This window comes from Equus caballus, chromosome 3, assembly GCF_041296265.1.
Source record: "Equus caballus isolate H_3958 breed thoroughbred chromosome 3, TB-T2T, whole genome shotgun sequence".
Classification (NCBI taxonomy): Eukaryota; Metazoa; Chordata; class Mammalia; order Perissodactyla; family Equidae; genus Equus; species Equus caballus.
Genome location: NC_091686.1, coordinates 89,907,070 through 89,932,207, shown reverse-complemented (window position 1 = coordinate 89,932,207; position 25,138 = coordinate 89,907,070). Strand labels below are relative to the sequence as shown.

Sequence of the window (25,138 nt, the reverse complement as noted above, 5' to 3'; positions counted from 1 at the left end):
AGACCTGAGAAAAAAACTCCAGATGACAACAGGGGAAGCAGAGGTTATGAGAAGGCAAAAAAAAAAAACGGGCTAATATGCTTGGATTCCGGGAGCAGCAGCGACAGCAGGTAGAAAGTCAGAGTTGAAGAGATTTTTATTTGTCAGCTCTCTTCAGACCTTGAGTGCCTGCCTACTGACAAACGTTTTCAAGGACTTCCAACAATGGTCAGTGAGAGGCAACTTCTTAGAGCTGCTGTACTATTTAACGTGAGTGCCACCTCTTTTCACATTCAGATTCATAGAAGTGTGCTCATTATGGAGGCAAATTGGTGCAGAATCACTACAATGAACGGAAAACGGAAGCATATATGTTCACAGTAGAGTTTAATTTCATGTTGCGCCACAATAAAAAAAACCCTCAGCCTTTGAAAATGGCAAAACTGTGCTTGAAGTGAAGTTCTGACGCCTACTAGCTGGGGTGCCAAAATGTGTCTTTAAGACTTATTTTCCTATTCTGCCTAAGAGGAATTAAAAATATGGTAACCCCCTCCTGGAGTTGCTTTATGTAAAGCTATATATGAAGAAGAGCCTTATAGTAGGCTGAAAAGTGGCCTCAGAAAAGATATCAGGTCCTAATCTCTGGAACCTGTAAATGTCACCTTATATGACAAATTCTCTGCAGATGTGATTAAGGATGTTGAGTACCGGCAGCCACAGAAGGTGGAAGAGACAAGCAACAGATTTTCCCCTGGAACCTCTGCAGGCAGTATGGCCCTTCTGACACCTTCATTTCAGCCCAGTGAAACTGAGTACAGACTTCAGGTCTCTGGAAGTGAAAGAGAATATGTTTCTGTTGTTTTAAGCCATCAAATTTGTTGCAGCAGCCATTGGAAATGAATGCAAGTTTATCTAGTCTAATATCTGGCCGTTGGTGGATGCTGGCATCTTATCTATGGCATCTTATATATGTGAACATAATATTATTCTTAATAACTAGATGATTTTGAATTTGAATTATAGAATCTTAGTTTCTCTATTAAAATACAATCTCTTATAGTCTCTGCTAGATTGTAATTCTATTTCTCTTCCAAATAATAGCCCTTATGATTTTGGAAAACAGTTATCATACCTAGTTGACATTTTCCCAATTATATATCAACCATTATTTGCATAATGAGGTTTATAGTCTCCTCATGTCATATCTATTCCCACAATATACTCTTCTTTCTCTTTCTATACACACACACCCCTCCTCCCTCCACACATACACATTATATATATGTAATCATAGAACTATCTCTTATCTACAAACGATTCCACACACATGCCTAGCAGCTGATCATTCCTTGAAGTTCCAAGCCCCATGATTTTACTGTCACCTGGACATCTCTTAAACTTCAAATACCATATGCCAAAAAAACACCTCACTATTCTTTTCCTTGTAAACCAGTTCCTCCTCTTATGTTTCCTATTTCATAAAAGTAGCTCAATCTTTTCAATTACCCAGGTTTGAAATCTTAGAGTCATCTTCATTACTCCTATTCCTACCCCTCAATTGCTTCTCTCCTCATATAAACAGCTACCTGATCCTATTGAGTGTCCTCTGATAGCGTTGCAATCATTTCCGGCATCTTCAGTCTTCACCCTCACAGTTATTACCCTCAGTAACCTTCACTGAATCTATTGCAATGACCTTCTAACTTTTTACTGAATCTATTGCCGTGAACTTCTATAAATCTTTTCATCTCTAAACTCTACCTCCTGCTGTCCCCACTAAAATCCCAGCTAATCACTGAAACATAGCTCTTATTATAGTACCTGTTCTCATAGAATGCCAATGGCTTTCAGAAACATATCCCAATCTTTCAGACTCATAAACAGGCCTTTCCATGGCATAGTCCCAGTTTAAACTCCAAAATTCACTTTCTATTACTCCCACCCTCTATTCAAGCCAAATTGGAGACATTAATATTATCCTAAATATCATCTGTATTCTTGCCTTCAATTCTTCACCTGTGCAAATGATAGGCTGATTTCTGTTTTGTATCATACTTATATACATGGAGTAAGTTCTTTATTGGCTGTGTGTGTATGTGTGTCTGAGAATATACTTGATGCTCCTGCCTATCTTATGTAACAGACCCCAAGCCCCAGGATAGAGGCATTTATAACCAAGACTGGGCCAATCATAAAAGCTTACCAACCCAGCCCCATAATCTAAGGCAAGGATGAGGGTTGAAAGGCAAGTCATCTGGGTAGTTCAATAGCAGGAAATGCCTGGGATACTTTAAACTGTTGATGAGGGGAAGAAAGAGAAGGGCTGTAGATGTCTGGCCAAAAAGCTCTCAGAAATGACTGCAGGTGACTAAGTCTGCCAGCCCCAACTACAGTAGAAGAGAATGAGAGCTCAAAGGGAGTCCTAAGTGAGTTTGAGTGTCTGACTCAGTAACCCCTCTGGCTAGCTCCGCCTGTTAGGCAAGTATTTTTAGACCAAATAAAATATTAATTTCATCAGAAAAGTCCTTTTCCTAAACCTGTTTAGATATTTTATTAGATGCAAGTAACCTTGAAATATAACTAAATCCTCTTTTCCTAAAGCAAGTTGAATGATGTATTGGTTGTATTTGTCACTGGAGAACTCTTAACATTTAATGCTTAATGCATAAACTTAAATTTTTTAATATATATTTTAAGTTACTGATCATAAAAGCTGAGGAAATTTAGAGTGAGATAGACATAAAAAATATAGTCTGTATTTTTATGAGAAAATCATTATAATAGCAATATATACAATTTAAGGAATCCCAGAGATTTACTTTTATCCTACTAACAGGGCCATGTGCCCCCATCTTTGCCTTAGAACCTGTGACCAGAGGAAAGTACTATGATTGTCCTGGACTAAGCTCCTCATCCATTCCTGTGTCTTGGGGAAAAAGGTTTGTTTTGAGAAGTCAGTAGGAGCCCAAGGTAAACACAAAGACACACACACACAAAGCCAGTATATATATACTTTATAATGGAAGTGTGGTTAAATACAGAAATCAAGATGTTCTGTAATAAAATAAGTGTTTCACACCACCCCAGAGCAACACGTGACTGTGTCATCTTTTCCTGCGTAGCCACGAGTTAAAGGAGATAATGAGCTTAAAGAAACAGACTTAGGAATGCAACCAGGACAGTTTACTCAGTTCATATTTTACCAAGTGAGTCTAAGGTTGTAATAATATTGAATGTTTATTGAACACTTACTGTGGGCCAGGCACCATGCTAAGTAACATCTCATTTACCTGTCACAATAACTTTAGAAAGTAAGTGCCTCTTACGCCTACTTTACACACGAGGAAACCGAGGCTTAGAGAGCTTATGTAAGGTGGTGGGTCCCATTTGGAAGTGGCAGAGAGAAGATTCCGAGGCAGAACTGTCAGACTTCAGAGCTTAAGCTGAGTTAAACTCTGAGATACACTGCCTCAGAAATCCTGAAGGTGATGTGTAAACCATCTTCCCTGAAATGCTGACCTAGAGGTATGATCACTCACAATTTCAAGCCCTCTTAAGATTAAACTGAGATGCAAATCTGTAAAAAATTGGGGATAAAAGTGCTTAACTGTACCTGAGTGGTAGAATTTCTTTAGATCATTTGCAAAATAGTATTATTTCAACAAAAAATAAACTTAAAAGGCTAAATGTATGAAAATGTGAACTGTGCTTTCTAACTCAGTTCCTTGTGACCATTATTGGGAAATGCACTTTAACCAGGCAATCTCTATTTATCAAACTTAAGATTTTCCCATTTAAAAACAAATGCTTATGTTGCAATATCTTCTGAAATGCATATTTCTGTAAATTTAGACCAATATAAAAGGCTCTTTTACATTAATTGGATAGGCACAAGTCAAGAAGCAAGTATGGTTTAAAGGAAAATTATATATTTAAGACGTGAATCCTACCATAAAATTTATAGGGTGAAAATAATTAGGAGAATAGATAAGAAGATGTAGAGTTATAGGAGAGAAGGAACAGAAAGGATGAGGGAATTATCTTAGGACTCATGACCTGTCAGGTACTATAATTTCCAAAATATAAGAGTTACATTTGTACAATAAGGCATCGTTCAGACTGAACCTTTCAATGATGTGTACCTCTTGATCAGGAAGGTTCTGACATAAGGCCAGAAATTTCTGCTAAGAGCTCTCATAGCCTAATTAAATAATGAGTAGATTCTGTCAGGGTTGAGATGCCTTGAACTTTTCATGTCACTTTACAGTGCACTCTAGTCCAAACCTAATATTTTAATAGTAGCAGTAACATCAATCTTCCTTTCTGACATTAAGCCCTTAAATATTAAAAGTGGTGAAGTAGTGCTAATGAAACAATTACAAGATAAAAAGATGTACTGGTAACATTTTCTACAAGGATCAACCAAAACGGCTATGTAAAGGAAGAATTTGTACTGGGAATACTTTTCAAAAACCATGTTTAATTACTATATATTAATGGCCATTCATTAAAAGCTTGAAGATAGACATTTTTTAATATATGAAGCATTAGTAAGAGAGTATGCTCCCAGAGTGATGCATATTGAATAACTCTCCATGAAGTGCTGAGAACACAGGATTCACAGAAATGAATATTCTGCTTTGACGTTACGTAGTTTGGTGAAAGTGATCTGGAGTGGTCACTATTTGTTCATTTTAGAAAACTGGATTAGACAAGGTATGTACAATTTGAATTAAATATTCAAATATATGCATTCCTTTTAGGGCAAAAATTTTCATAACAAAGAATAAAAATCACTAATTGGGAATTGTGATTTATAGTATAATTGATTTTAATACCATTGTGACTGTATATTGACATTAGAGAAGTACAAGAAAATATGTTTAACCAATGATTAAACATTCACAACTCCTTTCCTTGAATGGCTGGCTGCTCTGTTTACCTTTAAGGTATTGTGAACTATTTTTCAAGCAAAACTGTAAGGCCAAGGCCAAAGATTATGTAGAAGACTGAGAAGATTCTGATTTTGTAGATGGAAGAGCAAAGGAGAATGTTAATGTTTGTTAATGTTTGTTTTTTATTGGTTTCGTTCTATTAATTTATCCCTTTTTGTTTACAACAGTAAAAATATGCATATAACTAGAGTGAAACTTTGTAAGTAAAATCTTCAATATTATGTGTCCAAATTGGTCTAGACTTTAATCACTTTATTAATAACAAAAAGATTGTTTTACAATTCAATTTTTGGTAATACAAGTTTTATTAGAAATATCACCTTTTAGCACCATGTATTCTGGAGAACTCAAAGTAATTACAAGGAAAAATGAATTAAATCCACATCACTTTTATTAGTACTATGTATTTATAGAAAATCAGCAGGGAATTTGGAGTCATGCTTGATGCCATAAAGACTACAGAACATATTCTTCCCTAGTGTAATATAGTCTAGAATGGACAGAAAAAGAAATGAAGGAGATTGAATCAAGATGGCAGGCCACTTTTTGTATTTCTCAAACTCTTACAAAACCTTTCAAAATGTTACGGTAGGGGTGAGTGTGGAAGTAGGAGGGAGCAAGAAAACAAATGAACTAAATCCTTGACAGTGCTAGAAAACAAGAAAACTATCCTGAACAGAACAGATATTGGGAAAATTCCACGTGACAGAAAGCAGATGGGATCAGTCTAAAGAAGAGTAGGGAAAATATCAGCTTAAGACATTCACAGGAAAAAGTAAAAATAAAGAATGATTCACTGAAACTCAAAGCCCAGGGTAAAATAATAAAAAGAGATGGAAGGAACCAAAAGAGTTGTCAGGATACTGGGCCTTGTTTATGTGGCTGGGTTGGTCCATTTCACTAAGTAGAAGACAGCAGAGGCACGGAACCCAGGATAAAAATACAACTGCCCTCTAAAGAGTATCAGCTAACTTTCTAAGGATAATTCCTTCAGTGAATGAAGGAGCAGAGATTTGAGGTAAGTCCAGATCTCTGCCATAGGTGAGGGGGTGAATGGGGTTGGATAGGGCTGTAAAGAAGAAAAGTGACCTACTCAGTCAAAAGACAAACAAACAAAAATCTCTCCTTGACTTGACTGCAGGTGCGAGGTGGGTAATGTGTACATGTAACTGGGATGGCCTCAGTCTATATACCAGTTAAATATCAACACATTCTAAAATAAAGTCATCTAGTCAAGACATACCACCCTTCTCCCCAGTGAGGTAGGGCCCAGGCACTAAAATATCCTGCTGGAGAAAGATATCTGAAAGTCTGCTGAGTTAAACCTACGCCGTCTACCGACACTAAGCAACTTAGCCACTCATTCATTAATATAAACAGAAAACAAACAAAAAAACTACTAGACATTGCGTATAAACAAGAGCATTAAAGAGAAGGACTTGCATAAAGAAAAAAGAGTTTTGCCTGGTGCAAATAGAGACAGTGAGGGAGTAGAAGAGAATTTTAAAAATTCTACTTCGAATCCTCAGAGAGAAATGAGAGAATATTAAACCTTTAAAGAGTTGACAACTATTAAAAATATGTGTCTTGGAAACTAAATATTTTATTGAAAAAGTAAAATAAGTGATAGAATTAAGACATAGAGGAACAGGGGTAAATAGCAAATTAATAATCTGGAATAAAATATGAAAATTTCTTAGAATTTGCAGCAAAATGACACATACATAAGTATGAGATGAGAATCAATCCAGCGTGTCCATATCTAAGTAATAGTAGTTCTTAAAAAGAAAGATTAGAGTGAAAGCAGTGGCAATAACAAAAGAAATTATAGAATAAAAATGTTCTGATCCCAGAATAGGCATACATTTCAGATTGAAAGTCCCACTGACTTTCAAGCCATGTAAATTAAAAAATAAAAAAAAACCTACATGTATCTCAGTGAATTGTCAAAATTCCAAGGGAAAGAGAGAATCCTAAAAACTCCCAGAGGAAAATAAAGGATCCTGATCCTACAGAGAAAAGATTAAGGAAAAGTTTGAGCTTGAAAATTTCACTGACCACTCTGATTTCTAGATCATGAGTCAAAACCTTTGAAAGGTTTAGGAAAAAATAGTTTGAAGTTAGAGACCTATCCCCAGGTATCTTAGCATTCAAACGTAGAGGCTACTTGTGAAGACACTCAAACACTTTATCATCCAGTCGTCCTCACTGAAAGAATTTGTCAAGGCTATACTCCAGCAAAAGTGAAAATCAACTCACTCATTTGTTGATTCACACACTTAATAAGTATTTATTGAGAACCAATACATGGAAGACATCTTGCTAGACAATGGGAGAGATACGGAGAATGTAAAAGGATGTTTAATTTATTTAATGATGAAGATGGATATTCATTTAAACATCAAACAAAATAATGCAGAATTATAACTGCAAGAAGAGGTGTGTTAAAACTGATATCATGATAACATATTTTTGGAAGTTAGATTTTCCAAAATGTAAAGGAAGGGCTTCTCTCAGGAAAGGATCACAAAAGTAAAGATACTATAGGAGGTAGTGGATGACTAGGGGAGAGAGGCGCAACAACTAAGAGAATGAGTAAGGCTCCATTTGTAGGGAATCACGAAAAATCGTAAGAACTAATGGCAGGCAGCACTGATGGAGTGTGCCCCAAGTTGGACCACAGAGGCTGCAGACCATTCAAGTTCTTATAAGGCACTATAAAGAAATTTAGCATTTGTTTAACGAACAAAGGAAGGACCGCAAAAATATTTAAGCTAGAGAGGAGGTAGGGAACAACACAAAATTTATATTTTGTAATCATCACCACAATATGAGGGAGGAATAGCTTGGGAGGTGACTATGTGTAGGCAGACAAGGTAACAGCAACTACAAGCTTTCCCTTGTTTTCTAGGTGAGAGGACACATTAGAATATAACATTAGTGGTGGTGGTGTTGGTGAGGGAGAGAAGTGAAAAAATATTACAGAATTTTAGAATGTAAAAACCAAGAGCATCTAGTGATGTATTGGCTGTGGGTAAGAAGAGAGAGTTGTAAGGGAGATGGAATCAGGGTTGACACTTAGGTTTCTGGCCTTTGTGATAGATTGGATGGTTCTGCCATATTGAGGTTGTAGATTCTGGAGGACAATTAGGTTTATGAGGGAAAAACCATGAGTTCATTGTGGTGAACCTATTGAATTTAGACAGTTTCATATATTCAAGAGGAAATTCAGGTGTGCTTTGACCATATACTTGTCTGTATCTCAGAAAAGAAGTTTGCCCCCAAGTCGAAGAAAGAAGGAAAAGAATATAAGAAAAATTGTTGAAAAAAGAAATCATAACATAAATATGGTTATATTAGCAATCTGGATGCAAGATCTAAATGATTGCAACAGGCAAAGTGAGGCAGCTGAGAGGAAATACTGTAGTCGCATCCTAAGGATATCATCTTATTTGGGAAGGAGAATATGGACACTGATTAATTCTATATAGCGTTGGAAAATACGTAAAGCATGTGTTAAAATTTTTAAACTACTAAAAGAATAAAAATACAAAGCATGCATGGAATAATTATTAGTAAAAAATAAAATGGAACAAAATAAGTGACCAATAAAACATACTAAAAATTATCAAAGACAAAAACCAAAATCAAACCAAAAAGTAGTAAGTTTAAAACACAAGGAGGATCTTTATTAATAGACAACCAGTGTGAGGCAAAATCCCTGAATGGCAGAGGTAAAAATAATAGCTTAGTCTTTTTTCTATTTGAATATTTTAAAACAACCTTCTAACTAGCACTTTGGTTAAAGATAGAGCAAGTTGCAAGGACTTACAACCTGTGCAGTTGCACAGGGTTCCCCACTCAGAAAGGCCACATGCTTGGTTTAATACTTTGCTGTTACTGTCTTAAAACACTAATTTACTCTTTGAACTTGTGTTTGGTGCGTGAAGTCCAGTAGAACAAGGGAGAATATGTGTAAACCAAGGAGATAAGCATGAGTGTCTCAGTTCCTTGTCACCCTATTTGCATAGAGTAGTTGGATGCCTCATGATTGTAAGAGTTCAGTGGGACTCAAAGCAAGTATCAGCATCTTACATTAATACTGAGTAAGGGAGCAAGAAGCGGGGGCTCTGATGGCCCCCAAAGGCCATGGTCTCTGTTCCAACCAGAACTTGCTTGAATGCAGCAGGGTTAATGGATCTCTAAGCAACAAGAATGACCAAGGAATCTTACCATATTCTTTCTTACCTACTATTATGCTAAAAACAATGACTTAGAAAGAAAGAGAAGATAGGAAAACATAATTCTTTTTTCTTTCAGTCTTTCAAATCTTTGGGGAAATGATAAGATCTATGTTATACAAACTGATCCAAAGAATAGAAAATAAGAAAAAGTTTCCTAATCAATTCTGTAAGCATCAATAACTTTGATCTGAAACCCAGAGAAAAATAAACACAGAAAATAATACTGTAGTTCTATCTACTTTCTGAAACTAGACATAAAAATCCTTGGGGCCGGCCCTGTAGCTGAGTGGTTAAGTTCGTGTGCGCCGCTTTGGTGTCCCAGGATTTCACCAGTTCGAATCCTGGGTGTGGACATGCACTGCTCATCAGGCCATGCTGAGGCGGCACCCAACATGACACAACTAGAAGGACCCACAACTCAAAATATGCAACTATGTACTGGGGGGGATCTGGGGAGGAAAAAAAAAAAGATTGGCAACAGTTGTTAGCTCAGGTGCTAATCTTTTAAAAAAGAAAATCCTAAACAAAACATATGCAAATTTAATCCAACAATGTATCAAAAGAATAATGTGTCATGAGCAAGTAATATTTATCTGGAAAATGAAAGTTCATCACCATAAAATATATAATACATTACATTATTAGATAAAATGAGAAAAATAATGTCATCATCACAATACATATAAAGAAACATTGGATAGAATCCAATACCTATACCTGATTTAATTTTTTTTAAATATAAAACTAGAAATTGGAAGAAAAAATAATTTCTTAACCTGATAGTGAGGTATCAAAAGTATTTCTATTAAAGTCAAAATTCATCCCCAAACACCTACTATTATTACTACTTTCCAATTTCTTACTGAAAGGTAGAGTCAATAAAATAAGACAAAGTAATAAAAAATACGTAGAAATATTGGAAAGGACAGAGGAAATATCACTTCAGGTGATATGATCTGGAACAATGGAAAAACTCATAAGGAAGGTGGGTAGAAAGTCAACATACAAAAATCAACTGCTTTCCTCTACATTAGCAATGCTAATTTTTCAAAAGTATTGTAGAAAATCGATCACACGCAGAGTAGCAACACAAATTTCAAATTCACTGTGGATAAATTGAACAAGAGGTAAAAGAAGAAAAGTATGAAACTTTGGGACTGCTGGACTTTATTGAGGGACTTGGAGAAACTGAATAAGTAGAGAGAAACAATATGGTCCCTGTTAGAATAAGATTGTAAAGATCTGATTATCCCCAAATACATGTACAAATGCAATGCAAGACTAATACAAATCTCAACAAGATATTTTATGTAACTTGTCAGACTGCTATTAAAATAATTTGGGAAAGGAAATACACAAGAACAACTGACAATATTTTGAAACAGAAAAAAAAATCTGAGGGACTTGCTTTCCTAGATATCAAATTATACTTTAAAACTTTGTCATGATTGCAACAACGTGGAAAATTATGTCAATGAAATCAAATGGAAAGTGCAAAAACTAAACCATGTACCTATAGAAATTTAATATTTAAATTCAGTGGGGAAAGAATGCACTATTCAATGAATTGTGTTAAGGTAACTGGCTATCCATTTGGAAAAATATGTACATTTATACCTCACATTATTATTATTATTATTATTTATACCTCATACTATATATAAAAATAAATTCTGGATGAATTAAAGAGCCAAATATAAACAATAAAATTATTATTGTACTTGAAAAAATATAAAGTCTTTTAAAAATAATTTTATGCTGGCTAATGCAAGTTATAAAACTCAGAGTCAATAAATGTAAAGCCTGATGTACTTGATTTATAAAAAAGTAAAACTTCTATAGGATAAAAGTACCAACATAAAATCAAAGACTAGTGACAAACTAGGGAAAAATCTCAACAAATAAAATGTATTCTGATCCCAGTGAGAGATAAAACAAATAGTCAGGCTGATGAAGTTCAAACTGTCACATTTATTAGTAATAAAACCACTGGAAGACATGGGATTAGGTGTACGGGACAATCTTGCTGTCACTGCATTCCCGAAGTAAACTAATTTACCACGTCATAGACGGAACTGGACACTGACACTCCCCCCAACACCCCACTTCTCATGGGGGCCTGGCTCCTCTAAAGTTCATGACATAGAGGAACAAAGCAAAATGCATTTTTCCTGGAAGTATTCAGGTCCCAAATAAAAGATGGTAAAAAGCTGAAAAGAAGCACACCAATCTGATAAGACTCATTTCTCTAGGGAGAAGAGCCCTGTTATGGGGGCAGTGAAGGGCACTTCCTTATATACTTTTTAAAAAATTTTGCAATGAGTATGTCTTCATTACTTAGTGATTAAAAGAGCATGTGGGGAGACATGATAAAAGACCTGGCTTCAAGTGTCAGTTCTGCCAGAGACTAGCAGAGACCTTCATGAAGGAAGTTCACCAATTTTGACCCAATTTCAATGCGGAAAACAGTTACAAGAGAACCACCAGATGATCCCTTTTAGCTCTGTATTTTGCAAACATCCCAGCAGAAGGATATGAGGATTTAGGGCCCAGTGTTTTCTACTGGAAAGGTCTAGCATCTATTTCCTTGACTCAAAACAGCTTCCAGCTACAAGCCCACAGCATGGACATCCAATGTTTACAGCTGCTGGCAATGAAGGTGAAACTGTTCCACATGAAATACCCAGGTTATTGCTGTCTCTGTCTAGGGCTTCGTATGGATTGCTGAAAGAGGACAGCTATCCATCCAGTGAGCAAAGCTCTGCAGCAAGGTGGTCCTGGTCAGACTGCTGGCTGCTCTCCTGGCTCTGGGAGCCAGAGGCCTCTCCCAGGTCATGTGAGTCTCTGCTCATCCACAATTAGAATGGAAGCTTCTAACTGAGAAGGAACTGCATCTGGAATAGCTGCCACAAAGCCCAGGCTTTGAGGACAGACAGGCCTGGGTTCCAGCTCAGGCTTAACTGCTTCTTGGCTGGAGGTGACCTTAGGGAAGCTACTTAAACATCTCCCTACAATCAGAGTTTTGCCATCTGTGAAGGGTTGTTGTAAGATTACATGAGATAAGCCATACAGGTAAAGCACTTTTCACGTAGTAGGTTTGCATTATTATTGTAAGATTTAGAAGAGAAAAATAATAATAATCACTCAAAATAAATTTTTACTATTTGTCAGGTCCTTTTCCAAGAGCTGTACTTCACAACAACTTTGTGAGATATTTGTGCCCAAGTATCAGATTAGAAACCTGATACCTGGAGACACCTGATTCTAACACTTGTGTTGTCACTTTCCAGCTGTGTAACCTTGAATACGTCACTTAAACTCTCCATACGTTGGATTCCTTATATGTAAAGTAGAGGTTAAAATGTGTCTTTCACAAGATGATTTGCCTTGCACTCAGTAAGTACTCCATAAATAGTTTAACTAAATAACTGACTAAATCTTTAAATGCATTGCAAGTGGTAAAGTAGATACGAATGGCACATCATGTTACACAATCTCTTTCAATGTATTTGATCAATATCATCTTCTCAGTGAGTTCAGCCATGACCACCTTATTTAAAGGCATAACCCACCTCCACTTCTGTCCTCCTGATTCTCAACGTAATTGAAAAGTCCTCACATATCCTTCTCTGCCCTATACTATCAGAACACAAAATTGTTTTCTCAACAAATGTGTGTGTCAACATGTAAAGTTAATGTTTTTAAACAAACATGTATCTCCTTAATCCTGCTCAGGGGGTAAAAACCTGCCAGCACATGCCACCTACGTCAACTGCTACATAAGAACTCAACATAATATATTAAAAACTCCTTTATAGTGGAAAAAAACCACTGTTCTCTACAGGAAGCCTAGGATAATGCTGAAAGATGAAACTGCGTTGCCTGAGTTTTATTAGGTGCTCCAAACATGGGGAATGGCTTGCTGCTGAGTTGCTAGCAGTATAAACACAGATGGAGTAAGCAGGGATGAGGAAGTATAAAAATCCAGCTGAGATAATCCCACTTGACCCATTTGGTGACATCAGAACTTCATGTGGAGCTCAAGAGACAAGTATTGACGAAGTCCCAGGAAATTGTGATAGGTTAAGAAATCCTGTGTCCATTACTGAGTTTTACTCTTTGAGTATAAAAGGTGAACACAGCCTTTAAGAAGAGGTTCCACTTAGCTTTCTTAAAAAAATTTTTCTCAATTACCCCAGCAATTATCTTTGTACTATTCCTTTCTTCCCTCTGTGGAAACAGAGTTTCTGATCATTACCATAATTATAATACAGTAATTACATTCAGTGCTTAACCAAAGGCACTACCAGTAATTATTTTTACAACAATTTTACTGAGTTGATACCAATTGGTGTCATCTCTCACATTTGCTCTTGAGTGTCCTGGCACCATGAAGGACCAACTAGCAGGAGCAGTAATTACCTGGGAGCACAGCCAGAGGGACCTTCAGAGAACTGCACCACCACCAGAATGCACCTTAATGCCTTTGAAGCTGCACCTCCACCTCTTATCACTACATCCATAAAATGAAGTATTCCTTAATTAGGGTCATCATACCAGGTCACAGAAAGAATTACAAAGTATACGGAAAACTGCAAAATAACCTTAAATAAGAAGGTTGGTATGCTCCAAAAGTACAATATAAGCAAATTTCTCATCCTAAAAGAAAAAGATCTTGTCTAGGAGTGGAATTAATTGGGTTGCAGTTATGAAGCCCTATGTTCTCAACTCTCACTGATATATTGCCCTGCCCTTCCATTCTTTTGTCCTCATAAAACTCAACTGGAGTCTGCCCCACTTATAAATACTGCAACTACTGAAGAAAGGAAAGGCTGCATCATCATATTAGGATTAGAAATAAGACTAGGGAGGATATGTTTATGTACAGTGCTTGTCAGCTCTGAGTTGATAACTGATGTCAAGACAGAGGAAATTACAAACCTGTTAAAAGTCCATCTTTAATCCACTATTTAGGTCTCTAGACAATATGGGAAGGATTTTATTTGTTTGTTCATTTGTTTATTAAGAGGCATTCAATTTCCTTGCCTGTGGATTTTGAGGGTTTGTTTTAGAAATGGCATGTACTTTCTGTTTAAGTATCTTAATAGAAAAATTAAAACAAAAATCAAAATGTGTTTGTTCTGGAATCTTGGACTTTTACCCCCTCACAAGCAATAATATTTAATGATCTGTTAAGATGGGGTTTTTCTGAAGCGTTTTTATTATGCATACACAGCAGGGCTTGCTTTAAAATGGCTTCTATTGCAACGAGAAACAGAGAAAAGAGATGTGATGGGCCAGAGAACTTAGTAAAAGAATGAGACTCAGAATTCCTGTTCAAAGGCAAGATATCCACAAAGGAATATCAGGTTCAAATATGACTTTCATCTCTTTGAGTTTACTCTTCAAGCTAGTAAACATTTTATTTTACAGACTTTAGGAAAAAAGTCTTCTTTCTCCTTCTTTAGCCACATATAAAATTAAAACATAAGATTGTGAATGAAAAGCAACAAACAGAAATAAATGTATGAGCAGAGGCACACTAAAGAGCCTGTACAGATGGGGTGGTGAAAATGTAAAATTGGATGAAGAGCTACACCATGGAGGTGGAAGGAGGTTATGGAGTTCTAGCTAGATAACCCCAAGAGGTGAAAGCTGCTGTGGGTTCCAGAATGGAGGAATGGGGTAACAAAAAGCAGAGTTAAAACAGAGAGACCAGAAGGCAAATTAACCTCTCTGAACTCAGTTTGAGATCTCTCTATATGAATGCCCAACATATATTTTCTCTCGGTGTTGTGTAAATATTGCAACAGCCAATTAGATAGCAGTTATATATCCCTTACCTTTGCTTCACAATTCTTTCCTGGAAAGTGTTTTCCCTCCTGTTTATGAAACATTAAAGCGTTCTCAGGGAATCTGAATCCTTTAAGAGTTTGGGGAGTGGGAAGTTGCTGCTCATTGGGTATAAAGTTTCAGTTATATAAGATGAATAAGTTCTAGAGATCTGCTTTCAGCTCTGTGATTACAGTTAGCCATCTATACTGTACGCTCAAAAATTAAAGAGGCTAGATCTCATGTTATCTGTTCTTACCACAATTAAAATTAAAAAAGAGAGAGTTTTAGGGAAGACGATGACCACATTAACGAGCTTTCCCAGTTCTCTAACTCTCTGGGTATATCTGTGGCAATGAAAAAAATGTTGAAGCTTCTTTCTTTATCTTATATATTTACCCCCTATTAGTCACAGTAATTTTGTTTTGAAAGCAAGAAGATAATCTGGAAAATGTTTTTATAAAATAACAAGAAAGAAGTCTGCGGATATATATGTAAGTGATCAGGAAATTATAAAGCAGTTTGCTATAAAAACGAATGGTTCTTTTACTGCTATTTCATTATTATCATCTGCCTTGAAGAGCACTTATCCATTATTTGTTTTGATAATTACACAGGAAAAAATTTCTTCTAAAAAATTTCCACAAGATTTCAGTTAAATTTGACAAATGGATGCTGGAAGAAGGGGATAAAATCAGTTTCCTGTAGGAGCTTGGAGATGGGCAGAACCTCATCTCTGATAGGAAGACAGGAAGGAAGATGTGGTTGGAGGCTGGGGCCTGCAGCCAGACACTAAACAGTTCAGTTCCTGAGAGAGTTTCCACTTAAGTTAAAAAGAGAGTAGGAAAGCTTGCCCTCAGGAGGTGGGTGGACAGTCATTGTCACCATTAATGGAAATAACAGCAGAACCAGGCACACGGGCAAGTTGGGATTGTAGCAGAGAGCAAGCTCACCAGTCATCTAGAGGCAGAAACGTGTTTAAGATGATTTTGCCTAATGTTTGTAATTAATATTATATTTGACAAAAGAGATTTCCCCTTTCACTAGCTCTGTTTATCCTTAACATATCTTTAAAATAACACCATAATAAAGGAAATGTTATTAGGCTCATTTTACTTATTTTTAAAATTTTTAATTAGATATGATTTCATACATACAAAAACACATGTAACATATGCGTTATGTGATGAAACATAATATAGCAAACAACTGTGATCACACTACCAAACTTAAAAAGTAAAACTTGACCAGTAGCCTTGAAAGAACCCATGCTTCTTTCTAAGGTCATTCCCGGTGTAACCCCTACAGATAGCTATTTTCCTTAATGTTTTACTAACTTACCTTGTTTTTAAAAATAGTTTCAGAACACATGAACACACACACACATACATTTGGTTTGGCTTTTCTTATATTTGAGCTTTCTGAAAATGCTACTGTACTTTAGTCTTTTCTAATCTGACATTGTATTTCTAAGATTTACCCACGTTTTTGTGAGTTGCCATAGTACATTCATTTTCACAGCTGTATACTATGCCATTGTGTGAAAATTATCTATTCTCCCATCAGTGGACACTGGAGTGGTTTCCAGATTTTTGCTATTATGAACAGTGTTTCTGTGAACATTCTGATTAATGTCTCCTGGTACGCACAGGCACAAATTCTGTACAGTATATCACAAGCAGGAACAATTCAACTTTGTAAATTAATGCCACATCACTGTCTTACATTTTCTTTGTTTACTAAATCTTTTTGTCTGTTTGACTTATATATAATTAAAAGAGGAAATACAAATCCCCCATTATGTTAGTAATCTGTAAAATTCCCCATGTTATTTATATATTTATATAATTTATATATTATATTTTGCCCATATTATTTATACACAAATATATAAATAGTTATTTTGATATTTTACTTTGTTGTATTTTATTATTATATAGTTTTACAATATCTATATCTTCCTGGTAAATTCAAATTTTTATAATTTTATGTGTTCCTGTTTTTACCTTATATATTTGTTATCTTAAAAATTAATTTGTCATTCCATTTATATAACATTCTTAGAATGACAAAATTATAGAGACAGAGAACAGACTTGCGGTTGTTAGGGGTTAGAGATGGGGTTAGGGTGTGGCTATCAAAAGATGGCACGAAGGAGATTTGTGTTGAAGGAACAGTTCTACGTCTTGACTATGGTGGTGGTTACACGAATCTACACACATGGTGAAACTGCAAAGAAATAAATACACACACAAAATCAGTGCACATAAAACCAGTGAAATCTGAATAAGGTCAATGGCTTGTATCAATGCTAATTTCCCAGTTGTGATATTGAACTATAATTATAAGAGATGTTCTTATTGGAAGAAACAGAGTGAAGGGTACACAGGACTCTTCTGTACTATTCTTGCAATTGCATGTGAATCTACAATGATTTCAAAACAAAACGTTTAAGCTATTTTTAAAAATCCACATTTTCTTTTGATTAGACTTACCTGTTATATGTTTTCCCATTCTTTTACTTTCAAAATTTTATATTTGCTTACCTTTTAGATATGACTCTTGTAAACAGTGTAGTTGGCTTTTCATTTTTTAATCTCACCTGAAAATCGACAAATTTTAGCTGAGAATGTCAGTCCATTCATATTTGTTTAGATTACTAACATCTTATTTTTTAATTATTTTGTCTTAGTTTCCTTTTCATCCACTCTTCCTCTTTTTTATTGACTGAAATTTTTAATTATACTTTTATTCTGGTTTCACGTTTTTCTTTCAACTAATTCAAGATTTATAAACTCTGTTTTTATTATTTTAGTTGGTATGAAAGTTTACCATGAATTCTTAGTATCTTTAGACTTTAAGCCTAAGCTTAATTAATATTTTGGTGCCCTTTTGAACAAACTAAGAAACTAGAATATTTCAATTCTGACCACCACCTTCTTTACTTGTATGATATTGTTGGCCAGTATTGACTTCTGTTTTATTTTTAATTTTTTTGTAATTGCACAATTTAGAAATTATCATTATTATATTTGGAAAATATAGGTGAACTAACCTCTATGCTCTTGAGCTTTTCTGTTAGAGTGATTTTCTTCTTCTTCAAATATTTCTTTTATAGACTATTTGTGAGGATCAGTTGATAGTAAATGTTCTGCTTCTGCTTATCTATTTTTTAAAATTTGTTCTTGTTCCAAAAAGATAATTTTTGCTGAGGACATACCTATAACCAGACTGTAATTTTTTTCTTAGTAATTTAAAGGTATTTGTCCAATTTTTTTGACTTCCATTGTGGCTGCTGCCATTTAGTTGGTCTTTCTTTTGTCTCTAGGGCCTTTTGGCAGAGCTTAGGAAACTACACCCCATGGCCTGTGTCCTGTTCTTGCATGGCCCTCAAGCTAAGAATAGTTTTTATATTTTTAAAGGGTTAAAAAAAGAATATGAGATAGTAATCCTACATGGAACACAAAGCCCAAAACATTTACTCTCTGGCCCCTTTCACAAAAGGTTTGCTGAATCCTGCTCCTGTTTGCCAGTTTTAAGAATGTTTTCACCTTCTCTCTCTCACATTTCATTCATTCTCTCTCTCTCTCTTCTTTATTCCTCTTTACTTTTGGGTTTTTTCTTTGTTTTTTATTTATAGTTTCTCTACAATATGATAAATGTTGATTTATTTTTCTTTATTCTGTTCTATGTAAAACTCGTAAACTTTGGCTGGTGAACTTATGGTTTGGTCTACTTAAAAATAATTTCTATCATTGTCTTCCAAGTATTGTCTCTCCTCTACTTTTTCTATTGATAGAACTTCTTATTCTATGTTCCATGTCTCTTAAACTCTTTCATAATTTCTATCTCCTTTTTTTCCTAAAAACTGTATTTCGGGTCATTTTTCTAGCTCTATCTTCAGTTTCATGAGTTCTTTTTTCATCTGTGTCTAAATTGCTATAGATTACTCACATCCTGAGTCTTTTTTGTCATTGATTATGTTTTTGATTTCTAAAAGTTCTACTTGATTTCTAAGTTATACTTTGTCCTAATTTTATTTCTAGGCACTCTATTACATTCTTAGTTATATTTTGTTCTAAGCCAGCCAGTTTTTGGTAATTTCTTCTTCCTTTCTGATTTTTAATTTTAAACTTCATTGTTTTTTACTCTTTAAATATGTATGAATATATATTTTATCTTCTGAATTTGATAATTATAAACTCTGAAGTATTTATGCATTAAATCTGTTACTTTTTTATATTAATTTTCAGGCATAGTGTCTCATATACTTATAAGTTGGCTATTTTTTTTTTATTGTGGCTCCATATTTGGTTTAGGTTAATTTATGAGAATCCTTAAGACTTAAATTTGGATTACTTTCCTGCAAAGAGGATTTGGGTTTCCTTCTACGTGGGTCAAGGTTGCCACCAAATTGACACTCCCATTAATAGCCCTACACTAATGCAAAATATCGGGTTGGTTTCTCCTCCTTGCAATAACGCACGCTTAGCCTTCTGACTCCATCTTGGCTACCTCATCTCCCTTGTCGGCCTTTGCCCCTTACAGGTCTTGGGAACGCTCAGCTTATGGACACTTCAAATTCTCTTCTCCAGCTTCTCCTGTTCCTCCTCTTCCTTCTTTTTTTGACCCTTGGGGATTTCCCTGGAAGCCCAAGAGTCTTTAAATACAATCTGTGATAGATTATCAAAATCTACTTGTAAAAGATTATTCCTTAGAATATGTAGGTTTTACTGCTGTAAAAAAAAAAAAAAAAAAAAAAAAAAAGTCCTTTAATTAGCCCATTGTACAGATAAGGAAGTTAAAAGTCAGAAAGATTATGCAATTTTTCCAAAGCAATGGAGGTAAAAAGTGGCACAGGTGGCATTTTAACTTATGATTTCTAATTCTAATTCGAATATTTATTTCATTTGTTACCATATTACAAGAGACTCTCATGGATAAAATCCATTATTATTGGTTCCTTTGAACTCAAAGTGTAGCATAATAGGAACTACCCAATTCCTCATCACTTAGTTTATACTCATTTGTGTAGTTCATTTATTTTTAATGCATATGAATTTTGTCTCCACATCTGCACTGGAAAATCCCTGAGGTCAGGCAACATACCTACCCTTATCCCTTTCTCTCTTTATCCTTTGAATATCTAAGTGAATTCTAAGCACCAACACTTGTTCACTGGTTGGTTACGACCCAATATGACCTGGGTAAACTCTTTAGCTCCTACTTTCTTTACCCTGTTTCCCCTCTCTTTCTGCTTGAGACAGTGTCTTAAGTATACAAAATGCAATCTTCTCCATATCAAAGGTCTTGACCTCAATTCTGATTAAAAAGGGAAATCATGCATTTTAATGACCTATACATATAGTAAGATAAGCAATGATATACAGCTTAGTATTTTACCCGTATGAAATTAAATCTATTGCAAACAATTTATCAAATAAAATAATACATCATAATCCAAAAAGAAAACTGTTTTATTTTTAAGATTTCTTAAATTAAAAAAAAAATAAGTGAACGGTAATTCAATTTTAAATAAAATTTATATAAAATATAATTCTTTACTTATTTAAATTTAATAACATTCTTTTAAATAGGTTATAATTTTTTATATGGATAAAGTTTTGTCTATTTTAATGGAAAGCTAAGGACACAAATTTCACATTTCTATATTCTGATTGTGATATTTAATTAGGAGGTCAATAAGTTAAATCTTTAATTCAGAATTCTTTAGAGAAGTAACAGAAAATGCTAATGGAATTGATCACGTATGTTAGCCAAGGTCTGTTTTGAGGATCTGGTTACCTTCCCAATTTGTAATGCTTCATTAACCTTATACAGAGATTTAGTGACTCCAGAACAATATAATACAAAGGGGCCTTGGAAACTAGTGGACTAATATTAAGCTGTCTAGTTCTCCTGAAAGGAAAGAACTCACACATGTGAAAAGAGCAGGGTGTCTGTTCAAACTGATATGTCTTTCTTAGAGTACTAAACCAGAAGCAGGGCCCTGTGCAGTGTCATGTCTTATTAGCAGCTTAAACAAGTATTGAAAGGCTGATAATATAGTAAAGTGCAGAAAGTGCAAACATTCACTGTAGCCAACAGGCACTTTCAATTTTTACATAAAGAGAACCTGAATGAAAGAAAATAGTGTAGAATAAGAAATTAGTATTTGTGAAAACTAGCTCTGCTACTAAATTTCTCTGAGTGGCAATTCTATACTAGAGTTTATGACAATACAGAGAATTCACTATGTTATAAAGACTATCAGTACATACGATTTTCAATTTCACAATTTAGTTGTCTTAATCTTATTAGCTAAAGTGACTTTTTATTCATAGATATAAACTCCAATCACCCAACACATCATGTCCCTAAGAATCTATAAAATTCCTCAAGAAAACTGAAGCAGTCTTTTGGAATGATAGGACACAGAGATTACGATTCTTGACCCAAAATTAAGAGTGGGACTAGGGGAATATTGAGATTGTTAAAATCATCTGTAGGAAAATTTCATTGGCTAGAAAAGGAATACTTGTGGAAGCAACAGGAAACATTAGCACTGATACGGAAGTGTGTAAGAGCCATTTGAACTAGTTTCTTTTATTTCTTTTATTTTTTTTGAGGAGGATTAGCCCTGAGCTAACATCTGCTGCCAGTCCTTCTCTTTTTGCTGAGGAAGACTGGCCCTGAGCTAACATCCGTGCCCAGCTTCCTCTACTTTTTTTATGTAGGATGCCTGCCACAGCATGGCTTCCCAAAAGGTGCGTATGTCCGCACTAAGGATCCAAAGCAGCGAACCCCAGGCCGCTGAAACAGAACATTCAAAGTTAAGTCCCCTGCCAGCAGGCCAGCCCCTGAACTAGTTTGAAAAGGTAAGGAATGGGAAGCACTATAATATCTGCATTTGGTTGTTGTCCCTGCGTCAAAGGCCTTCTCAACATTCCTTCCTCAATCCCCATCTTCCACTCTTCCTGGGTTAGTGTAGCTTTGTGAAACAAGAGTTAGAGATACACAACATAAAGTGAGATTCTGACCTAAATAATGATTACAGAATCTTTCTCTTCTTCATAAAACTGTAACCAGAGCCCTGTGATCACTGACTTTCATAACCTTGGAATTGTGTTTTCCTACGTGTTCCTAGCCTAGCAATTTCCTTCTCTAGCACTCACAGTGCTGTGGTTCAGTGTTTCATATTGTAGGGCACGGCCCCGTGCTTTCTTGGCTCATCCTCCATCACCCCTCTGTGAGCCTAACCTAAGTTCTCTTCAGCCACTTCAAAAAGTATTATAAAGGAATCAAATCTTAAAATAACCTTGATGAAGAATGCTATAATAATACGAATTTCAATTTTATTTCTGATTTTATGCCCCATCCACGATTTTAGTAATTAATTTATATGGACAAATTTTTTAAATGTTGCAAGTTAAATTTTGATCTTGTTTTTTAAGGAGCTGGCCCAGCGGCGCATTGGTTACGTTCGTATATTGCACTTTGTGGCAGCCCGGGGTTTGCCGGTTTGGATCCTGGGTGCAGACCCACACAACCCTTGGGAAGCCATGTTGTGGCAGGCGTCCCACATATAAAGCAGTGGAAGATGGGCACAAGTGTTAGCTCAGGGCCAATCTTCCTCAGCAAAAAAGAGGAGGATTGGTGGCAGATGTTAGCTCAGGGCTAATCATCCCCCCCCCAAAATTTTTTTGATCTTTTTAAGCAAATAGAATTCATGACATGAAGCAAAGAACCAACAAATACCAAGTTTTAGTTGCTTTATACTGTGGGTTGAATTGTGTACTCCAAAAACATATATTCAAGTCTTAACCCCCAGTACCTTGAATGTCACCTTATTTGGAAATAGGGTCTTTACCAATGAAATCAAGTTATGATGTGGTCATATTAGATTAAGGTGAGCCCTAATCCAATGACTGGTGTCCTTATAAGATGGGGGAAATTTGGCACAAAGACACAGAGAGAAGAATGGCATATTAAGATGAAGGCAGAGACTGGAGCGATACAGATGCAAGTCAAGGAATGCCAAGGGTTGAAGGCCACCACCAGAAGCTAGGAAGGAGCAAGGGAGGATTCTACCCAGAGTCTCAGAGGGAGCACGGCCTCTTGATTCAGACTTCTAGGCTCCAGAACTGTGAAAGAATAAGTTTCCATTGTTTTAAGCTCCCAGTTGTGGTAATTTGTTATGGCAGCCCTAGAAAACTTATCATTTTTTTAATTAAATATTTGTCCTGATGCTGACTATTGTAGATAATTTTTGGTCACCAAATCTGTATAGAAACTAAGTTTATAATCATGTTCCAAAGAATGACCTATATCAATGAGAATAAAGTTAGGATGATTTAAGCCTTTTACCTAAGGCAAAGTATCTATAAGATTCAGACCAAAACAGTGTGTAATTTATAAACATAAAAACGTTAATTCCTTTATTTCCTGTAAGAGAAAATTATTATTTGAGTGTTTATGTAGCCAAAATTGATCAGTGCAAAATGATATGAGAGGTACAAACAATTATAAGACCTGGTTTCTGCATTCAGGTTGAAGGAAAGCACAAAGTTTTATACATATGGATCTAAGCAGCACGTCTGGTGCAAACAATGTTACCATGAAGGATTCCACTGACTTTACTGCCCAGTTTTTGATACTGGGCCTTGAACCCTGCCTTTCAATTAAAGACAAATTCAGAATTTTTTTCCAATATTTGTCTAAGCTAAAGGATAAATTTTCAACAGCTTACCTCATGGCTATTGTTGCAGTTTGAATGAATGCAGAAAACTAGAAATAAAATGCCACTTATCCATCCACTGCAATTAACCACTCCAAATGCCACTTACCTAAATCATCAAGCTGTACAATGGGTTTTCTTGTGGGATTGGGCATTCCCAGTAAAGCCTAATATACAAAATAGAGCCTATATCTAGTACTACACTGATTAGGGGAATGCCTACATTTGGGGTGCTGGTAGAGAATGAGGCAGAGTCATCAAAGTGATGGATCTAAATTATTTACCATCCTAGGGAAAGTGGTATTAAGAGAGTGTATGTCTCATAAATTCAATCAATAGTATCCACAACAAGAGCTAGAAAACAGCATGCCCATTCCTTTTTAAAAGTAACAGAGGGGACGGCAAAGCAGAAGAGGTTAAAAGAACTTTAATGGGGAGTCAGGCCCCCTGCCTTATATAGCTTAATCCCAAAATAGTGGTGTTTGAAAGAGTTGATTATCATGTATGCACCTAGGGAAAAAAGAGATAGTTCGGGGTTTCTTTGGAGATGGGGATATAAAGGTATTCCTTGATAGGCTGCAGATAATCAGAGTGATGGTGAAAGATTCAGTTTTTTTGTTTTTGCTTTTTATAACAGGGCAAGTAGGTTTGAGAAGGATAAGTTAATGTTGTCTAACACCTAGGATGCAGCAGCAATAAACTGGGCACTGATGAAAAGACACATAAGCAGTATCCTCAAAGAGTCCACTAAGGTTTGACTATGGAAAGGGTGTGGTGGAAGAAACATCATACTCTACCCCTGATGCTGTCCAAAACACCATTCACCGCCCATCATTTCTTTAAGAAAGATGTGATCACCCGAATGGAGTTTGTGGTTCTAGATATTCTGCTTCTGCTGCCCACTAAGGAGTAGTTTGCTTTTGACTCTTGTATTTTTCTTTCCACAAGGGGAGGTACCTTGTCACACTAAGCTTTTCGGGGCATCTTAATACTGAATAGAGACAAATGTAGTAAGAGGAGAAGCACAACAGTTATTTGGAGTTGGAGTCAAAGATTTCCACCTTCAGAGGTGCAGGAGTATTAGGGGTGAAGGATTCACTACTCTGGTAAGTGAAGAAAATGAATCAAAGATGAAAAAAGAAAATTTAAGATTGGCTCTATATCTCCCTCCACAGAGTTTGAGAAATTACTTTTGGTTGAAGGATTTGTTTTCTTTTGACCATACTCCTATTCTGAGCCTAGACCATGGGGGTCCTGGCTTTCTGCTTGTTATATTTTGGGAGACATGAAATGGATTTTAGACCTAAAGATCAATAACCAGGGCACACACACACACATACACACACACACACACATCTGAATAAACAGAATAAATCCATCATCCTGATATG

The 25,138-nt window shown here is 35.7% G+C and overlaps 1 protein-coding gene across 1 annotated transcript in view; it reads right to left on the bottom strand.

Moving 5' to 3' along the window:
* The window catches only part of KCTD8 (potassium channel tetramerization domain containing 8), a 255,297-nt gene that overhangs the window by 11,533 nt on the left and 218,626 nt on the right, over positions 1 to 25,138 (bottom strand). The gene's annotated exons all lie outside the window — the stretch shown is intronic.